Source organism: Anabrus simplex, chromosome 4 (assembly GCF_040414725.1).
Source record: "Anabrus simplex isolate iqAnaSimp1 chromosome 4, ASM4041472v1, whole genome shotgun sequence".
NCBI lineage: Eukaryota > Metazoa > Arthropoda > Insecta > Orthoptera > Tettigoniidae > Anabrus > Anabrus simplex.
This window is the reverse complement of record NC_090268.1, coordinates 63,473,162-63,495,595: the sequence shown is the minus strand read 5'-3', so window position 1 is coordinate 63,495,595 and position 22,434 is coordinate 63,473,162.

Sequence of the window (22,434 nt, the reverse complement as noted above, 5' to 3'; positions counted from 1 at the left end):
ACTGCAGCTATCGAGCTCGGTGTTTTTTTTTTTTTTTTTCAATTTCAAGATGACTAAAATTAATCACAGGAGGAAACAAAACTGTTAATTGAAATGTATGAACGTCGAAAAATTTTGTGGAATGTGAAATGTGCCGATAAAGGCGACAGAATGAAGAAACATAAAACTTTAGAGGAAATAGGAGTTAAGTTTCGCGTCCCGGAGCTGAAGTTCAGAGGAAACTTCACAACTTAAGCAATCAGGTAAGTCTGTTTAATAAAGTTGAATTAAGAGTAAATTGTTAATTTATATTTTATTATAATCACATCAATTTGCATGGAAATAAATGCACTGACTGACAGAGCAAATGCAACACCAAGAAGGAGTGGTTCGAAAGGGATGAAAGTTGGGGAAAAAACAGAGACGGCACGGATGAATAATTGATGTTTATTTCAAACCGATATGCAGGTTACACAATGCGCACAGCATCGACTCAGTAGGATGTAGGACCACCGCGAGCGGCGATGCACGCAGAAACACGTCGAGGTACAGAGTCAATAAGAGTGCGGATGGTGTCCTGAGGGATGGTTCTCCATTCTCTGTCAACCATTTGCCACAGTTGGTCGTCCGTACGAGGCTGGGGCAGAGTTTGCAAACGGCGTCCAATGAGATCCCACACGTGTTCGATTGGTGAGAGATCCGGAGAGTACGCTGGCCACGGAAGCATCTGTACACCTCGTAGAGCCTGTTGGGAGATGCGAGCAGTGTGTGGGCGGGCATTATCCTGCTGAAACAGAGAATTGGGCAGCCCCTGAAGGTACGGGAGTGCCACCGGCCGCAGCACATGCTGCACGTAGCGGTGGGCATTTAACGTGCCTTGAATACGCACTAGAGGTGACGTGGAATCATACGCAATAGCGCCCCAAACCATGATGCCGCGTTGTCTAGCGGTAGGGCGCTCCACAGTTACTGCCGGATTTGACCTTTCTCCACCCCGACGCCACACTCGTCTGCGGTGACTATCACTGACAGAACAGAAGCGTGACTCATCGGAGAACACGACGTTCCGCCATTCCCTCATCCAAGTCGCTCTAGCCCGGCACGTCTATGCTGTGGAGTCAATGGTAGTCTTCTGAGCGGACGCCGGGAGTGCAGGCCTCCTTCAACCAATCGACGGGAAATTGTTCTGGTCGATATTGGAACAGCCAGGGTGTCTTGCACATGCTGAAGAATGGCGGTTGACGTGGCGTGCGGGGCTGCCACCGCTTGGCGGCGGATGCGCCGATCCTCGCGTGCTGACGTCACTCGGGCTGCGCCTGGACCCCTCGCACGTGCCACATGTCCCTGCGCCAACCATCTTCGCCACAGGCGCTGCACGGTGGACACATCCCTATGGGTATCGGCTGCGATTTGACGAAGCGACCAACCTGCCCTTCTCAGCCCGATCACCATACCCCTCGTAAAGTCGTCTGTCTGCTGGAAATGCCTCCGTTGACGGCGGCCTGGCATTCTTAGCTATACACGTGTCCTGTGGCACACGACAACACGTTCTACAATGACTGTCGGCTGAGAAATCACGGTACGAAGTGGGCCATTCGCCAACGCCGTATCACATTTATCGTTCGCTACGTGCGCAGCACAGCGGCGCATTTCACATCATGAGCATACCTCAGTGACGTCAGTCTATCCTGCAATTGGCATAAAGTTCTGACCACTCCTTCTTGGTGTTGCATTTGCTCTGTCAGTCAGTGTACATTGTAATGATTGTAGCCTAGGTATTATTATTATAACAAGTATATAATATAATACAAATATACAATATTTAAATTAATCAATAATATGATGCTCTCAATTGTTAAAGATCTCAAGAATTAAAAAAATGAAAAACAGAAAAAGCGGTAGTGGGACAGATGACAACTACCAAAGTAGATTTTTTTTTTTAACAGAGAATAATCACAGCTGCTGCGACTTGTCAGTAGTAGTGTGATGACATTTCTACTACTCCCCACTCTCTACTTGAGCACAAGTGGATAGGGTGTGACGAGAACTCGTGAAAGCTATCTCGGCGAGGGACTCGCCGGGTACTCTCGATAGTTATTCGGGCTGAAATTAACTCTCAAATGGACAACAACCTGAGAGCGGATATCGAATGTTACTCTCCCAGTTAATCTCAAATGTAAACACGCCCTTACTTTGTGTAGTGCTTGTCAAAGCTAATCCATACTCCATGGACAGAAGGACGACTAATGCTAGGTGGAAGTGAATTCCATCCTATATTATATTCTAAATACGAGTGTATTAACTCTCTAGAAAATGGGCCACTGGATTTGAATACAGGATATATTATTTTACAATGCAACTTATTTTACGCCACCTGTCTCCATAAATCGCTGCACTAATTCTGCTACAGCGTTGTGTGTGTCGGCGCCTTATCTTAGAGACTGCGGTTAGATAATTCTCCAGCTGGGAAAATCGCCTCCACATTTTCCTATTTCGCGGCATCTGCCTTCACTCAGGTGGACACAGTTATCTGGAATGAGAAAAGGAAACGATTACCTACTTTGTACATGTATACAAAGGAAACTTTAAGTACTCGTAGATCAATAAATAGAAATGTCGTCCTAATTCATAAAATAATAATAATAATAATAATAATAATAATAATAATAATAATAATAATAATAATAATAATAATACCGTACCTCTTCACATTAGTGTACAGTAAATCATTCCTCTAGAAAGTTCTGTATTTTTCTAAAAATATGCGACGTCTAAAGCTTGACAGTGCTTGTTCCAGATGTAACCTCCCCGCCCCAGCTACAGGAGTGATGACAGTAATTGTAATTTTAAAAATGGAGAAACAACCTGCAATTAATTAGACGTTGTAATGTCGTGCAGAGTAGAAGCAGCATGTCCATAGAGCCCACGGCGAGTATCGTGGGCAGGAGAGAGTAATGGTGTCATTATCGCAGCCCCATAACTCGATTGCAACTCGCGGACAACACCCCCGTTAAGCTATTGTTTGTCTACTTGTTAATTTACCCCCCGCCATCCTGTCCCTCACAGAACACACCTCAGAACAAATAAAAATGAGATATCGTTTACATTCTTTGCTAACAAGGGAGGAAATATATATATAAGTTCTACATGCTTGTTCCTTGTTCCTGCCAACTATTTACGACGTCATTATGTCTGACCTAAATAACAATTATATCTGACAGAACTTCACTTTTAAGTTCAGTAAATCACGTTGTTAAATATATGACGGACACACACCAATTGGTCTTAATGGTTTAGAGAAGACTGAAGACCTTCCAAAATTGGAACAGTCTGAGCTACTGTGTTGGTTGAAACCAAGTGTTCAGATGATATGAATTTAATCTCGGTCCATGTCGGTGATTTTTAAGGTCATTCTTACCGAGACATCGTAACATATTATTTGTTAAATTAACTCCAGTAACCGGATTTCACCCGAAGGTCTTGACTGTAAATTATCGAACTGACATTATTATTATTATTATTGTTGTTGTTGTTGTTGTTGTTGTTGTTGTTGTACCGGGAGGTACACCACAACTCCGTGCATTCAAAAGAAGCGCCTTAATGAATATTTATTCACCAAAACGTGAAACTGCTTCTTCAGGAAGTTGGGACAGTAATCAGAAGATGTCGCTACTGAATAATTGAGAAATTTGCCATTTCTAAGTTTCCTAAACTGATTCGATTTATTTCGTTTTGTTTTGGTGTACTTCAAGAAGTTAATAAACTTTCCTCCATAGATTTCATTACAAAAAACTCTGGTCATGCACTGTGGTGCAAGGTGGAAGAACTTGTAATTTAAAGAAGTTCTGTGTTCCTAGGTTTTCATAACTGTATCAATGTTCATTTATTTGTGGGTTGGCAACACTTCTTTCTTATTCCGCCAGTTTCGAATCTGGCCAATAGGAATTTTCCGTAATTATTTTTCAGCCTATCACAGGCTTCTTGTCGCTTTTGGAATTGTCGAATAAAAATTGAGAGGCTGTGTTCCGATTAGTCCAGTATCCTCTCGAACCTTCCTTTCGGGTACATAAGCTGCGACTTTTCTGGCTACCTTGTCTCTTGATCGCGGTATTTCTGAGTGAGTGTGTGTGTTAAGACAGGGGGCGGGTCACCTCCTTCCTCGCAAGGCAGATCGGCAGCCAAGGTAATGTCCGCCAGATTTATTTTTCTGTAGCTACATCCGCAGACTTACACGAGGGGAAGGTCCTAATTTCTAACTATGTAACCTGTTTTCGAAAATGTAAACATTCTTTCGTCGAATGTAAAATTTCATAAGTTCTTAACTGTAAATCGGGGATAGAGAGTGTGTTACCCTCTCGAGCTCCCTTCTACTTGGTTTGGGGTGACTAGGTTTTGTAACCTTTTCTCTATTCTGTAAAGTGTTAGATTAATCTCCTCTCTAGTCACCTCAGTAGCTTGGGATTAGCCCCTGCATCATCGGGCCGACAGCCCAATTAGGGTTTTAAAAGCTCTAGGAATGCTAGTGTACGCCTCCATTCATTTCGTGTTCGGGCCAGTATTTTTTTTTTTTTTTTTTTTTACGAAGGCCCAGTAGGTTGGGTAATAGATACCCCTGTGTAAAGGAAATTTAAATAGTAAATTGGGCCTAGAGAGGCCAGTGAAGGTAAGGTTTTGTGTAATGTTGCCTTGACCGGGCTGTTTAAAATCTGTTGGAGAATATGTAAGCTCTTTTCTGTGTTTTCTAAATTTAACTTCATATTGAGGTGCGTCTCTGGAAGGCGATTGAAGCAAAGTACTCTTAAATTGGAGTATTCTGATTCTTGTCTAAACATTGAGATTTTGCAAAATTTTGTATACTGTATCCGGTATCTCAGAATTTGTAAACTAAGGGCTTGAAGCCCCAATCTGTAAAATTCCCTAATCTTGGGGTTTTCAATTATTGTTTCAAGATTGCTATTTGTGCCTGTCATGTTGTTATGTTCACTCAGTGAAAAAATTTGTTAAGTTTGAAATTCTAAAAGAAATATAACTTTTTTGCAAAGTTATAATTCAATTTCTGATATCGTAGTTAGAACCATTCAACACCCGCACTTCTTTCACCTATTTCTGCTCCACGGATATCACCGTAACAATTATTGTTATTATTATTATTATTATTATTATTATTATTATTATTATTATTATTATTATTATTATTATTATTATTATTATTATTATTAGACTTACTATAATATGTCACTCTCATTGTTAATCACTTACACAGATCATTCACTAAAGGGTATAAAATGGGAGGAGGTGGGCTTGGGTTCAATTCGGTATGCAATTTGGCTTATGCCAATGAGTTGGTATGAAATGAAATGAAATGAAATGAAATGGTGTATGGCTTTTAGTGCCGGGAGTATCCGAGGACAAATTAGGCTCGCCAGATGCAGGTCTTTTGATTTGTCCCCGTAGGCGACCTGCGCGTCGTGATGAGGATGAAATGATGATGAAGACGACACATACACCCAGGCCTGGTGCCAGCGAAATTAACAATTTATGGTTAAAATTCCCGACCCTGCCGGGAATCGAACCCGGGACCCCTGTGACCATTTAGCCGTGGAGCCGGACAATGACTTGGTGATAATGGTAGAGTGTAATGAAAGCATATCTAGGAGCTTGAAAACGAATTTTATCAGAATGATATGAACATTATCATTTCCAAGAATAGGGTGATGTTATTTGTAAAGACACTAAGGAAGAATAAATTAATGTCACACAGGAAATACGAACCAATTCTCCCAAAATGGAAGCCCCTAGGCTACCCTTTTTATTCACCTATTACGACAGGCAGGGAATACCGTGGATGTATTTTACCGCCAACGGAACCGGAAGTGGTGAGTAGTATCTGGAATCTAAGGTGTGTATTCTTCCACAAGAGGGCACTCGCAATGAAGAGATAAAGGCTTGGTTAAAAATTAATTCGATGGAAGGAGCTGTGTGCCAGTCGTGGAGAGAAGGAGAAGTAGAGGGAGAGATAAGCAAAGATGATTAGACTCAGGTTTTAATTATTCAGATCACGAAGCGTCATCCCCCTGTGGGTGCGGGCGGTAGAATAAAAACCACTGTATCCCCTGCCTATCGTAGGAGGCGACTAAAAGGGGCCCCAGGGACTCTGAACTTTGGAGCGTGGATTTGCAACCATGCGGTCTTTAGCTGAGTCCTGGCATTTCTTCCACGTACTTGTGCCAAGCTCCTCACTGTCGTCTATTCTATCCGACTTCCCTTGGTTGGTCAACTCTTGTTCTCACCACTGAGTTGCTTTACGTCGCACCGACACAGATAGGTCTTTTGGCGACGATGGGACAAGAAAGGTCTAGGAATGGGAAGGAAGCGGCTGTGGCCTTAATTAAGGTACAGCCCCAGCATTTGCCTGGTGTGAAAATGGGAAACAACTCTTGTTCTTTTCCGGCCCCGGCGGTATTAGAGCACTCGAGGCCTGGGGAGTCTTTCATTTTCACGCCCTTCGTGGCCCTTTTCTTTCTTTGGCCGATACCTTAATTTTTCGAAGTGTCGGATCCCTTCCATTTTTCTCTCGGATAAATGTTATATAGAGGATGGTTGCCTAGTTGTACTTCCTCTTAAAACAATAAATACCACCACCATCTCTGCCAGCGAGCAAGAATGACATAGAGAGGGAGGAGCGCAGCCTGACTGAAGCTAACTGAATGAATATCTGCCTTTTTTTCAGTGGTCACGTAAGCATTCCCTTGAGTGATGAAATACTTTATTAGCGCCCACATCGAGTCTCAAGATGGCGGCTGCATAAGTAGCATTCGTGTCCTGACCTGTATTAGACTTGCATTGTATTCTAGCATGTTGATCGGTAGATGCAGAGTGGGTCTCGGCCCTCAAGTGGCCTCGGCTGGTCCGTGGTCCAACAGCTCTGTACTCCGACCGGTCAACCGAGCAGAGGAGGAGTGGCCTCGGCTCTACCGTCGCTCTACATATCTGCATTCGAGAGACGGGACAGGGCTGGACCTCACGGCTGGCTCCAACCGTCAACTGTCCTGAGAATGGTTTTCCGTGCTCTTCCATTCTCCTGCACTAAGGCGAATACCGGGACAGTTCTTATTATAGGCCAAGGCCGCCAACCCTCTCACCTTCTCCGCACATCTCCTTCAACCGTAACAAATCTCCCGGCCTGAGAGACGGCGTTACCTTCTAAGAGGCCCGCCTCCCCCTTCAGGGGAAAATCAGTAGCAGTAGCTCTAGCATGTGGTCAAAGATATTGGTGAAGGTATGAAATCTTAGTCGCTGGGAGATCACAATTCCTTCTTTCCTCCATGCTTTAGAATGCAGTGCGTGTTCTGTCCACGGCCTGTTTCAGTGTTTCTGTGTAGAGAGAGAGATTTTTGCACTGCTGCTCTCTGACTTTCCTTAACCTTCAGTTTGTAGTGTGTCGCCGTTTCATAATGTAGCTTACTCTCCGTAACGGTTACTAGCAAGGCTTTAGTAGACTGTCGCTATTATTGTTCACTCCCCTTCGTTGTGATTACTTTTCCACATTACATTGTTCTGTATGGTGATAGATACCGTGTTTTATTTTTATTTCTCCCTCGTCGTGTTCATTATGATGTTATAACCATGGAACGCCGAATTATCCCAATAGTCACTGAATGAAACCGTTTTCAAAGTTGCAGCTTTTTAAAGTATCTCATTATTTTGTCCCCCTGTGGGGGGGGGGGGTAGAATAACATACAAGGTATCCCGTGCCTGTCTGTATCACACTGTACAGTACTCTGGAACGTCATCGTGAAATGCGTATACAGGTTGTTCACACAATTAAAACTGCCTGGGATTATTATAAGGATTTTGTTCCAGGTGACCCATCCGTATATATGCATAGGTAACAAACATGTATACATGTACAATAATGGTCCCCTGCCTGTTTTCAGGGTATACATAGCCACTGTTGAATCAAGGTACACTTTTAGTTCTTGACATATCAAATTTCGTTGCACTATTTCTTCTAAAATGGCACTTGCGGCGTATAGCGCCGCTGCTGTCTCGGCGACGTTGATCCTGGTGGGTATCTGGAACGGCTGAGCCCATGCTGTGTTGAGTTGCTGTGAGAAGTAGGCAATGCTGTGGGGTGTCGCGTCTGCGTAGACCTCGATGATCTGGGAAGCGATGGCCACAGAGCGGACACTTGCCAGTGTTGTCGGGTTGAAGAGTTGGCGTGGCCAATGCCATTCGCGCGAAAGTATGTGGCGAATTGGGAACATTGGCCATGCCATCACGTAACAGATCCAGGCTAAATATCCTGCTACCCTTGCCAGATCATCAGATTGTACTCTTGGGAGGAGCTGGAGGTACGCAGTAACTCGACGCTGGACGTCTGAAGTCAGAGATAACGTCTGATGATTGGTGTCGATGTTCACACCCAAGAAAACTAAACTGGTTACCGGGTCAAGGATGGATTTAGTACGATTGATAGTAATTCCTAGGACCCATTCTATATACATAAGTATATTTTGAACATGAATCTCGTTGCCATAAATCAACCAGTCATCAAGGTAACAAATCATTTTAACCTGAAACTGGGCCTCCAGAACTTCAGCTACTGCCATGGCCCACCTCTGCATAATAGAAGGGGCCAGAGTGTGGCCCATTGGGAGGCGCGTCATTGCGTAGGATTTTCCCTTGTAGTATACGCCATAGAATCTTCGGTGTATATTTAGAGGAATTTGATAGAATCCTGAGGTGAGGTCCAGTTTGATCATAAGGGAAAATGGGGGAATACGTGACAGTGCCCGTACTGGGCTATGCAAGGAGAATTTAGGAATTTGATAAAAGGGGGTCCAGCGAGACAAATCATGAATGATTCGTGCGCTATTGTCTGGTTTTGCTACCAGGAACAGAGGATGTGCACTTGTTATGTCCATTTCTTGAAGGATTCCGGTGGTTACCAAATCGTGTATCACAGTATCCATTAATGATGATGGTTTTGTTGGTATGAAGACCGGCGGTGCGTTGGTTGGCCGGGGAAGTCTTGCTCCAGTTTCCATAAGCTGTTCAGCGAAGCGTCCCATTTCGGTATCCATGTATGGCACTAGGAGTGCTGCTGGTACTGAGACTGACTTGTAAGATGTTGGTTTCCGACGATTAGGCTGAAATTCCGGTAACGGTGGTAGTAGTGTGCCCGTGGGGTCTGGAACCCTCCGGGGCGGACGCCAGAAACTAGGATCATTTTGGTAATCCCAGTTGTCATCGAAGTCATCTTGGTCCCAGAAGTCATCCTCTTCTGGGTGATCAGAGGAGTGAGTCTGATCTGCATCAGCGTCGTGCTGATTTCCGTCCTGCGGGGTACGGTGGGTACCTTCGTAATCGGCAATGTCCCAAGGGCTCGAGTCTCGCGGGATGTCCCAGTCGTCTCGGATGATAGGTGCTTGAACTGGGTGCTGCTGATAATCCTGTGGAGTGTCTTCATCCGTAGGATCAAAGGTAGTCCATAGCTCACGCAGCGTGGTTCCCAGCGAGAACTGCGGGCAGTTGAAGGTACCTGCGAGGGGGCGTGTAGGACCGCTCTTCCCTGGTGAGGCAAGCCTCTCCGATATAGCTGCCACCACTTTATTCAACTGACCACGAAGATTTGTTATCTCTGGACGGTGAATATTCTGGTCATGTTGAATTACATTGTGCTGGTCAGTTATTCCCTGATTATTTATTCGGGGTTTACAGAGACTAGTAACGTAAGTTTTGACTATGTTACTGGTAACAATATTTGCAACCTATTTTTATCTGTCAGTGTTGATGCTGGCCATTACAGTGTTTTGGAGTTCCATTCTAATGTTTTACAACGTTCACCACCAATCGTTGTAAATGACACTGTTCAAAAACTACGTCTTTCATTTTCGCGCCCTTCGTGACCGTAGTCATTCTTTGGCCGGTATCTTCATTTTTCGAAGTGTCGGACCCCTTCCATTCTTTTCCCTTTTATTAGAGTTATATAGGATGTACCAAAACTCGACGGCAACAATTTAGGAATGGATTCCTCACATAGAAAGAAAGGTCATGACAACATGGATCCGGAAAGGTATACACATGATTTATTCAAACTTTCATACATTTACACCGTACGTCTGTAACGGCAGCTGAAACACTTTGAGCATGTATCAGAGTAAATGTTGAAAGTGACGACCTTCAGCTTGAATACAAGCCTCCACTCGTTGTCGCATGGAGTTACGCACATGATCAAAAATGCCTTGTGTAGTAGTGAGAGGTTGTCACAATGCGCTTACATAAAGTTGCTTCATCAGGAACAGGAGTCGCATACACGAGAGACTTAACGTGTCCCCACAGGTTAAAGTCCAGGGGGTTAAAGTCAGGAGAGCGTGGTGGTGGCCAAGCAATCGGTCCTCCTCTACCTATCCAGTGTTCAGGAAAATGCGTATCAGGTACCTGCGAGCAGCAGACTGAAATGTGCACGTCTGTACCACCACCTCGATCAACTTTTGCTCTCTTGCAACCACGACGATATTCGGTTTACACCTCCCATACCAATCTTTCATTTTCACGCCCTTCGTGGAATTTACCTTTTGCTGATACTTTCACTCTTCGAAGTATCATATCTTTTGTTCTTTTGATTAATGTTAGGGGTGACGATTATCTAGTTGTACTTCCCAGTAAGAGAAATATCACTGCCACCACGTTTATTTCAAATTCAGTGAAATACAAATGATTCTACCAGTAACACATGCAGCTTTTTAAAGTATCTCATTACTTTGTCCCCCTGTGGGTGGGGGTGGTAGTATAACACACACGGTATCCCGTGCCTGTCCTAAGAGGCGACTGAAAGGGGCTTCAGGGGCTCTACCTTTGGAGCGTGGTTTGGCGACCATGGGCCCCTTAGCTAAGTCCTGGCATTGCTTCCACTTACTTGTGCCAGGTTCCTCACTTTTATATATCCTATCGGATATCCCTTGGTCAACTCTTGTTATTTTCCGACTCCGACGGTATTAGAGCACTCGAGGCCTAGGGAGTCTTCCATTTTCACGCCCTTCATGGCCCTTCACTTTCTTTGGCCGATATCTTCATTTTTCAGAGTGTCGGATCCCTTCCATTTTTTCTCTCTGATTAGTGTTATATATAGGATGGTTGCCTAGTTGTACTTCCTCTTAAAACAATAACCACCACCATCACCACCACTCATTACTTTCTACTACCAATACTACAGAAACGGTATAGCAGAACTACAGCGTTTGTTCTTAATCGTATGCTCCTCTACTTGTGCTGCATACATAAACACTGATTTGTTCGCAATGCAATAATCAGTTCTATATTTTTAGTAAGTCTTCCACGCATATCCATGATGAACACATTTTCAGACACAAATTTATGCAGCTTGTTGTGACATGTAAAATGATTTTGCCTCTAGCGAATATATAGGTGACAGTGAATGCAGGTTGGCCTGACAGAAGTAAGCCGACGTTAATTGCGACTAATAATTATTATAATGCCAAGAACATATTCCAATAATTATACTCTAGGCAATATCAACATAAATCAACGTTATATTTATTGGTATAAATGGAATTATAACCTATTCTTGTTCTCTGTGACTGCTTTAGTGTTCGCATTTCAAATTGCACAGAATATCAGCGTGAAAGTGGTCAAATTTTCCCATGTGCTCCTGATGCTGAAGTTGAAAGGGAAAATCTTTCCTGTGTATGGGGTTATACAATACATTCTCTGCCTGTCATACGAGGCGACCAAACGGGAATCTCCTCCTTGGCCCTGAACTTTCAGGGGTTTCTCAAATCTACCTACGATTTAAATATTGAACCCTTGACTTATTATGGGTTCAATATATACACGTCAACAAAAGTTTCGAATATTGCCGTAAATGTGTTACGAGTTAGCATATAAATGAACGAACTCTTACTTGTACTTCTAGGAACAAGTCAAAGCCTTCTCTACATATTAACACTTCAAATGAATTCTTCTGTAAAACAATAAAAAGTAAAAAAGCAATATTTGTCTTGATTCGATGCATTCTTTTCTTTACCTGGTATTCCAAACTTTATCTAGAAACGCATTCCATTTCAACTGTCTGATCATCGCTGCTTTTTATCCTTTAAAAAATTACCATCACCACCACCACAATGCAATCACCGCCGCAGTACTACGGGACTGTAAGCTAAGTCTATCATTTCTTCTATAGAGTTGTGTCAGGTTGCTCTTCTGATAAACCCCGTGGGTGGGAGCGGTAGAATAACACCGCCTGTCGTAAGAGGCAACCGAAAAGGGGCCAGGGGCTCTTAACTTGGGAGCGTGGGTTGGCGACCACGGGGCCCTCTGCTGAGTCCTGGCATTGCTTCCACTTACTTATGCCAGGCTCCTCACTTGCATCTATCCTGTCCGACCTCCCTAGGGCAACTCTTGTTTTTTCCGACTCCGATGGTATTAGAGCATTCGAGGCCTAGGGAGTCTTTCATTTTCACGCCCTTAGTGGTCCTTGTCTTCCTTTGGCCGATACTTTCATTTTCGAAGTGTCGTATCCCTTCCATATTTTCTCTCTGATTAGTGTTGTACAGTATAGGGGATCGTTGCCTAGCTGTACTTCCGCTTAAAACAATAATCACCGGGCGAGTTAGCGGTGCGGTTAGGGGCGCGCGGTTGTGAGCTTGCATCCGGGAGATAGTGTGTTCGAATCCCACTGTCGGCAGCCCTGAAGATGGTTTTCGGTGGTTTCCCATTTTCACACCAGGCGAATGCTGTTGCTGTATCTCAATTAAGGCCACGGCCGCTTCCTTCCAACTCCTAGACCCTTCCTATCCCATCGTCGCCATAAGACCTATCTGCGTCGGTGCGACGTAAAGCCACTAGCAAAAAAACCCACAATAATCGTCGGGCTGAGTGGCTCAGACGATGAGGCACTGGCCTTCTGACCCCAACTTTGCAGGTCCGATCCTGGCTCAGTCCGGAGGTATTTGAAGATGCTCAAATACGTCAGCCTCATGTCGGTAGATTTACTTGCACGTAAAAGAACTCCTGCGGGACAAAATTGCGGCACCTCGGTGGCTCTGAAAAGCGTAAAAGTAGTTAGTGGGATGTAAAGCAAAGAACATTACTATTATTAAAACTATAATCACCACCATCACCACCACTCACCATCAGATAGTTCCTCGAGTTTTCTGACGTAGGCTGAGTAGCTCTCAAACCAGCTCTCAGATGCAGATAAAATCCCTTAATCTGTCCAGAAATCAAATCTGCGACACGCTCGCTACCACTAGGCCGGCTTGAAAAGTAGATAGGGAGGCCACTTCATAAAAATCTAGCAAAATTATTTAATTCTTTGACCATTGTTTCCGTGTTCCTCTACATGTTAGAAGATACCTAATGGAATATATGTGGGTTAAAATATGTAGAAGCTAACTGAAATATATATGCATTTCATTATCAATCTCCCTTCAACTAACGATGCAATCTGCATAGTCCATCTTCTGCGTCATCTGCTGTGCGGGGAAACTAGCTTGGACTTACATCTTTGTCCTTGACAACTGATGAAGCCATAACTCTCAAGTCAATATACGTCCGTTGTTAAGGTACAAAGATAGAGGACATTGTTGTCTCATGACCTAACAAGTTACTGACGTATTCAACTCCCTGAAAGGAAATCGAAACGTGAATCTTTTATCATGACGCATATGCAATCACCGAGTGGATCTTCAAGTATATGTTTGTATTGCCCAGTACTGATCAAGTAATTTCCATTTGGTTGTATCCAATTACATTTGCTCCATAAATACTAGAAGACTGACTTACTGCTGCTTGCCATTGACATTATCGACTGAATGCGTCTTTGCTGCATAAGGAAAGTCGTTCGTAGTTGGAGAGCGGCTGGAAACTGTGAGTTCTATGTCTCACGTCACGATTAAATGACAGTTCTGAATAGAATTCCATTTTCTCTTTTTCCGAAAAGTATTCCATTTTATTTTATACAATATTGTGAACGAGAAATTCATTCAGTCGTTTTTCGTTGAATGCATGTCGTAGTTCCGAAAATAGTAACATCCAACCAGGAAAACGAGAATTTCTTAAGAGAGAAGAAATCATCCAGAATGCCAGCTGCACAATTCAGAAAACGTCAGACCTTTACTGGTCCCAGGGACTCTGAACTTGGGACCGTGGGCTGCCGACCACGGGGCCCTTATCTGAGTCCTCACATTGCTTCCACTTACTTCTGCCGGGCTCCTCACGCTCATCTATCATATCAGACCTCTCTTGGTCAACACTTGTTCTTTTCCCACCCCGGCGGTATTAGGTTGTGAAGCCTAGGGAGGCTTTCATTTTCACGCTCTTCGTGGCCTTTGTCAACCTTTGGCCGATACTTTCATTTTACGAAGTGTCGGACCCCTTCAAATGTTTCCTCTCTGATTACTGTTATATAGAGGATGGATGCCCAGTTGTACTTCCTCTTAAAAATATAATCACCACCACCATCACCACCACCTCAGACGTTTATCACTCTCCATTATTCACATCTGAAGGAGTCTTCGGCGCGAAATGTGTCACACATTAATTTCGCCCTCTTTTTTACGATCGGATTCCGTTCCTGACACAAACCGTACGCGGAGAGATGTATTCACTGTTGCTTGTTCCTCTGGTGTTTGGAAGTAAGGTGCGTTCTATGAATATGAAGAGGAGTGTGTTCGCACAAACACAAACACCCAGTCCTCGAGTCATAGCAATTAATTAGATGCTATTAAAATTCCCGACCGGATCTGGAATCGAACTCGGCACCTTCTGAACTGAAGATCACAATGCTGGCCCAGCCAAGGTGTAGGACCACACTTCTCCTCCTGTGGGTGGTAGAATAACATCCACGGTATTCCCTACCTGTCGTAAGAGGCGATTAAATGGGGCCCCACGACTGCCCCCTGTGGGTGAGGGCGGTAGAATAAAATCCACGGTATCCCCTGTCTGTCGTAAGAGGCAAATAAAAGGAGCCCCAGTGACTTTGAACATGGGACCCTGTGCCGAATCCTAGCATTGCTTCCACTTACGCCAGGCTCCTCACTTTCATCTATCCTATCCGACCTTCCTTGCTCAACTCTTGTTCTCTTCCGACCCCGACGATATTAGGTTTCCGAGGGCTACGAAGTATTTACTTTTCGCGCCTTTCGTGGCCCTTTTCTTCCTTTGGCCGATATCTTCATTTTTCAAAGTGTCGGATCCCTTCCATATTTTCTCTCTGATCAGTGTTACATAGAGGATGGTTTCCTAGTAGTACTTCCTCTTAAAACAATGATCACCACCACCATCACTTGGGAGAGTGGGTTACTAGCCAATGGGCTCTCAGCTGAGTCCTGGCATTACTTCCACTTACTTTTGGGAGGCTCCCCACTTTCATCTCTCCTATTCGACCTCCCTTGGTCAACTCTTGTTCTTTTCCGACCCGGACGGTATTAGTGCACTTGAGATCTAGGGAGTCTTTCATTTTCACGCCCTTCGTGCCCCTGGTCCGTCTTTGGCCGATACCTTCAGTTTTCGAAGTGTCGGATCCCTTACATATTTTCTCTCTGATTAGAGTCATGCAGAGGATGGTTGCCTAGTTGTACTTCCTCTTAAAGCTATAATCATCACGTCCACCTCCCCAGGTGATTATCATCAGTGATTGGGATAGAAGAGTATTATAGTCTTTCCTTCCTTCCTTTCTTGGTCACTTCTTGTTCTCCGACTGACGGTATAAGATTTGCGAGTCCTTCATTTCCATGCTTTTTATTGCCGTTATATTTCTATTGCCGCTAACTTCTTCCTACTATTATACCTCTCCCCTTCCCTTTTTGATTAATTATAAGAGAAATTCTTTGTCTAATTGCATTTCCTCTAAAATTAAAATTTGCCACCACCACCACCACCACTTCTCCTTTAGACAATAATCATTACTACCATCATTACTTTTGTCACTCTCCTACTGAAGTGTTTAGAAGAGTTTCTAATCCCGTTGTTGTTCCCCTTAAAACAGAAAAGCACAGTTCTAACCCTTCAGGGAAGCAATTCAGTATTGAAAATATCCTGTGGATATGAACTACGGATTTTAGGTAAATATAATATAATGATGGATGAGAATTTACTGAAACCTCTAAGGTCCTTACTAGGACACCCCCCTTCCATACCTATCAGCAAATCGGCATGATATCTCCCTCTTTGGTCGTCTAGAGATTCTTCGTCACTTGCTTAGGTAAGAGGCGGGTTTCAGTAATTCAAACTATGGTCTACAATGAGAGGAGTCGAGTAACATAAATTATCATTGGAGATGAAGTCGAAGAAATATGAGACATTACAGAACCTTTAATCAACGAACTCATTCTTGTCCGTTTAAACCAATAATATAATAACAATAACGATTATGAGAGACGCTGGCTTTGGTGACCTTAATTCAATTGCCTGAGGGGCACCCTTACGAGAAACCACCGTCTTAATTTAAGAGTTAATTTATTTTTAAAGTCTGGAGATCTCTAGGATCGGTTTGCATGAGAGACTGCATGCACCAACATAATGATTCGTGATGATCCAGCCCCCGTAACACGAGCTCTTGACTCTTGGTATAATTAAGGCAGTCCAATCGGTATGTGCCACACAGTGGTTGTACGGCATGGACCCTTAATTGAATCGATGTGACCTGCGACTATATCATGGACTGACATCTAACTTTGTGATTTACGTTAAAGTCATTGTGGATGATGACGGCAAGGAAAATGATGCTATACTGGCAGACGGCCCTAATCTAAGTCACTGAGGTTGATGATCCCATGACCATCCAAACTTCTAAGCTGAAGGCTGAACACAATTAAGTTACAGTACTTGATGACCAAGGTTTCCACAGTAATAAATCCCCTTCACATCTGATGCTCAACAAATGAAAATCAAAATAACAACAACAACAAACGCTCACAACAGTTATGGCAGTAAAGTCCCTTGCCGTCGGACATGTCCCCTTAATCGTTAGGTTACTAAGTTGAAATTTCCCAGCAAATAGAACTAAGATTTCCAGAATACATTTTCAAGTTATTCACTTGGTTTTAAGCTAATTCTCAAAATACGGCTCCACCGAAGTTCATGAATTAATGAATGAAGTAATCTCATAATCCTAATTAACAGCAAATTTGATCTATTCATGATGAAGTGGTTTCTTTAAACTCGTTACACTCGGACCTGTTTACCAGAAACATTCCCTTGACGAAAAATATTGATCTGCTATTGTTTATGCTCAAAGATTTCTTCAGCTGGGAAGCAAAATGCATTGTCATAACTACCGGTACCATTTATTTATTTATTTATTTATTTATTTATTTATTTATTTATTTATTTATTTATTTATTTATTTATTTATTTATTTCATGACGTCACTCAACAAGTTTACAGTATAACATTAATAATTATTAAGAAACTAGCTTGGATAATCCTAATATTAAATCCTATCTGCAGAAATTTACACACAAAGCAAAATAAAACAACCCGTGTCAAATCGCTTTTAACGCCTACGGCTATCCCTTGGTGTAATTCCAGCACCTCCTTCGATATGATTTCAGGTTGATGAAACTCAACTGTCGTGACGTACCTCACTGAACTCTAGGGTGGATGGGCTACTGCACCCCATATGCTGCACAAGCATGATCTCATATCACATGAACCTTCATTTGTGCCTTGGAATCCAACAACAACACAACACAATCATCCATCACGAATTCTATGGATTGACAGCTATCGTGACGTTCAAAGAAAATAATCCCAAAACTTTGGACAACCCTCAACAACACGAAACAACATCACTACAGATTCTCAAATTTTGACTTGCCTGAAAATGGTTATTTACAACATAACATATCATCGTGTCATTTCCGTCGCTTCGATAATGAATCTCAAGTATCTACTAAACTACTCTCTTCTAAAATAAAATTTAATTCAAAACATTTGCTACATATGACAAAATCTCAATTACAGTGTCTTTCTAACAATAAACTGGCTCGAACGCCCAACAGCTGACTTATTACTGGGAACACGAACCCTCCTCGCTATGTCTTAAAAAAGCACATCGTGACCAGTATTAAATGGAAACCTCGCCTCGCTGACAATTCGCATGAAATCAAATAGACTAGTATGAAGGATGAGTTCTCCACCTAATCAATACTTTATTTTACATAGTGTCAATATTATTTACATAAAAAGACAGTACCGGTTTTGACCTGCAAATAGGTCATCTTCAGCTGCTAGAGAACCTACTTAATAGCGACTGTACACAATAAATACTACTAAAATTAAAATAAACATGAATGCCACTATTCTAAAATTACTTAATGATAAGATATATACATATGGTACAGTTTTTGGGGTTGAAGGGTTTTAAACTGGCCCGATGATTACTATATATTACAAAACTTCTATTTGCTGAGATTGAAACTGGATACAATTCTTAGAGTTTATGAGGAATCAGTGACATTCTGGTGTTAGGAGGCTCAGATATCTAATGTTAAATGCCAGTACTCTGCCCAACGGTTATTCAAAGTGGGTTGTTGGGCCGCAAATATGCGGGAACGTCGTGTTCATTAGAATAATAGGTTTAGTAACCTGTTTACAAATACATAGCTCGTTCTCAGTCTATATCAATGATAAAAAACATGCTAGTTTATATTAGACTTCCTTATTGAGGTTTACGTTGCTGTGCGCGACATATTTAAATCAATGAAAGTGAGTTGTGAGTGCTCCTCTCTTCCTACTTGCGTTCCCTCAGGTAATTTTTAAAAATCTGAGAAAGAAGAAAAGGAAGGTAGGTATTAGAATAACTTGTACTTGAACTATCAAACACGGACCATGAAACTAATAGATTTTAGAATATGCAAAGAGATTTAATTTAAAACGTCACTTGAACTATTCTTTATTTATCACGGGCCTACGGTATCACGTGGAATCCTAACTATAGAATTACCCATTCCCATATCATTAAATTACACAAAATAAACCCGCGAGTTCCCTACAATGAAAATCCCGGCACAAAGTCTTTTCAACACTACAGGATTTCAACAACCTGATCCACGTTCTCCATCCCATCTTTACAAGACTTACACCACTTGCTATCACAAATTCTCTACACGACAATAACATGGAATATCTCTGTTACGTGATCCCCTACGTTGTTACACAAAATAATCTGTGACAAACTAACCATCTCTCTTCGCATATCTGAGTGTGACAACATAACATGTCCAAAACCGAAACTCACCACTTGACTTACAAAATGTTTACCGTTATTTTCCTCTCATCAATTCTGCACAGATTTTAACAGATCTTTTGGAATAGCACACCCCTTTCACAAATCACACACCGATCAAGCCTCATACCTTCCTGTGACAAAATTTACAGCGCCGAACACAGGACTATGTGCCTTCCACAACAGCTGACATTCCATCATTAGCGCACTCGCTCTAAATGGTAAACGGCGGATTACACTTACAGGAATTTCATCTTTACACTGAACAGAATTTTATGATGAATTAATGTCTTAAATTTGGCAAACAACAAATATAGAAAATAAACGTACGAAAATGACACTTTGCACTAGACATTATATCCGTTTTACAGCCATCAAATGTACTACTGTACAATATTTCATACGCTAGTTTCGCGATTTTCCCGATTATCCCAGAAACATAAATAAAATGACCTTTTGTCGTATTCATCTGACATTTTGACGAAATAAACGGGTGACCAAAATGCGTCACAGATATTGTACGCGCACTTTTTATTGATAGATTTTTGTACTGGGTTGAGGAGAAAGGAGGGAGCACTGCCGGTTCCGGTAATACTGCCAACTGAATGGAAATGAAATCTGAATTGAATCGATAATATGATCGATCGATATGAATTTTCTAAACCTTTATTATCTTACGGCAACAACTGTGTCACACACACAATATATAATACTATATAACATTTCTCGATGCGAAACCTGTTCCTAGCATGAATTCTATAGTTTTGCTTTGCTGTGTAAACAGCAACAGTACGAGTACTTAAAGTGTACGCCAGATGTCGCACAGCGATCATAAGCGATTCATAGTTTGTATTTCAAAGGTTGCCAATACTAATCTCGAAGATAACCGAAGTCGACCGATTCAGCACTAGGCTGCCCATCTATCACTAAAAAGTGCGCGTACAATACACACATGAAACGGTGACATGGAATAGATAAGATGCACTTTATGAGAAGGTAGTCTACATACCTGGTAGTCGTACGTGGTCTCACATCCTAACAGGCTCACCAGTCTCTCTCAATCTTTATCTAGCCATCTCGACAGACAGTGGCTTTACAAAACATATTCTTCACATCTTTACATTTGATATCATTCATATGAAAATAATGACATAAACAAAAAAACTGCCCTTCACACGTTCTCTTCCTCGCGAACCAAACACGTTCGTCAAATCACCGATCCGCACACGCAAAAACGCAATGATATTAGGTCATTTATCTGCAGGACTTCAGCATTATAATGACCGTCTGTTGCCGTGATGTGAATTTAAGTGACGGTTTCCAACGGGAATACCGTTAATTAGACTAATAATCTCTCTCAACTTGGAGATGGCGTTAGATAGCCACTTTAGGCCAAAACTGCCTTCCCTTCTGGGGACTTAGTCTCCACAACCGATTTTTAATGTTAGTCTGAATGGCGTGCGGTCGCCTCAAGTTGTTCACGGAAAACAATTCCAGATTCCAAATGGCACTGCGTACTTCTATAAAATGTTCTCCCACTCTCATGCCATCCGCCTTTACCGCCAAAAGTTTACAGACACATTTTTCACCCCATAGAAATATAATTACGGCTGATTACGACATAACACATAGTTGCTTAGTTTAGTAGTGGTTCTGATGATAAACATTGAGTCGTTAAATGAACTCATAAGCTGGGCAGTATGTTTTGGTCGATTTCACAGAGTTTAAACGAACAGGCACACCTTTCGACAATTTTCCCTCTGGAGCAATTTAACGGTCTAAAGCAGTGCTTCTCAGGGTGCATGCGCCTCGTGCATGCATTGTGCACGGTGCAAAAGACGACTTCGCTTGGTTGCCCAGAATGCAGACCCCCACTCCTCGATTTGGAGCAATAGCTCTGTCTCTCTCTTTCCTCACGCCTGTCTCGCTCGCTGCCCCTGTCTCCCCCTTCTTCACTTGCCCCGTAACGCTCCAAATCCGAGCCGAGTTGAGCCGAGTTGAGCCGAGCTTAGCGGAGTATCCCAGAGACTAAGCGTTGGTCCGAGCCGAGCCGAGTGGAACCGATACACTGTGCACAGGAACTCTGCGCCGCTCTCTGCACGCGTGAAATTTTGGGAGTTTGAAAGGCCCTGGTCTAAAGCTTTGATCACCAACAGCAAAATTATTTCACTTACGATTTCCTGACATTTATTACGGCAGTTTCGTCGCCAATTCTTCTTAAAACATACTTTTACTAAAAAAAATAGTTCCTTCAAATTTCTTCGTATCCCTGTAAATTCTACACGTGTGGATGACTTCATTTCTGTAGCGTGAGAACGAGAATCAGCACATGTTCTCCACGTGCCGTCTCTGGTCAGAGAATAAAAAATGCAACTAATTTATATGGGGCCTCATGTAATGAATTCAGGACTCTGGCTCCTTATGACTCAAAGGTCATGGGTTCAATATTCTTAATATATTCCTAAAATTACAATCCTTTTCTTAATCATCGTTATCCGGGCGATTAGATCACGGCCGACTGGATCCCTCGCTGCGCTCCTTACTAGCTACTGCGACGCAGCAATTCGGCCGTGATTAGATTAGCAGTTTGCCTTTATCTACCCCTACGAGCGCTAATGTGAGTCAGTGCATTGTTTCACTTAAGCACTGCTATGATCGCTAATGTGAGTCATGCAGAGTTTCACTCAAGCCCTTATAACTACACTGGGTGTGGGCATTTTTCAAGAAATCAGAATACGCACCAGGAAATCGTTAATCAGAAATAATTATGTTAATAAGTTCATTTGTATAGGATTTGAATTAAAAAGGAAACGAATGAAGGAACAAGCAACTTTTATTTTTCCTGAACTGCATTTAGGGCGAAGTGATTTTTGAAATGTGTTTTTTTTTGTTTTTTGTGTTTGATAGAGCTATCGAAGACGCACAATTTGTAACCTTTCCGGATCCTTTAGCCCTTCGTCTTTCGGCACAATTGAGGAAATTGCTTCATTTTACTTTTTTCGTGATATGGGGACCCATACTTTGACTGATAAGAAACGTTCTTAACATTAAAATTACCGTCATTAAAGCAAGTAAACAGTAAGTGCATGATACTGCTGACCATGAAGACCTCAGTAAAGCAACAGCAATGTATTTGTATTTAAGCAGACGTTAATAGGGCTCGTGACTATGGATCTAGCCCGTCACAATAATATTAAACT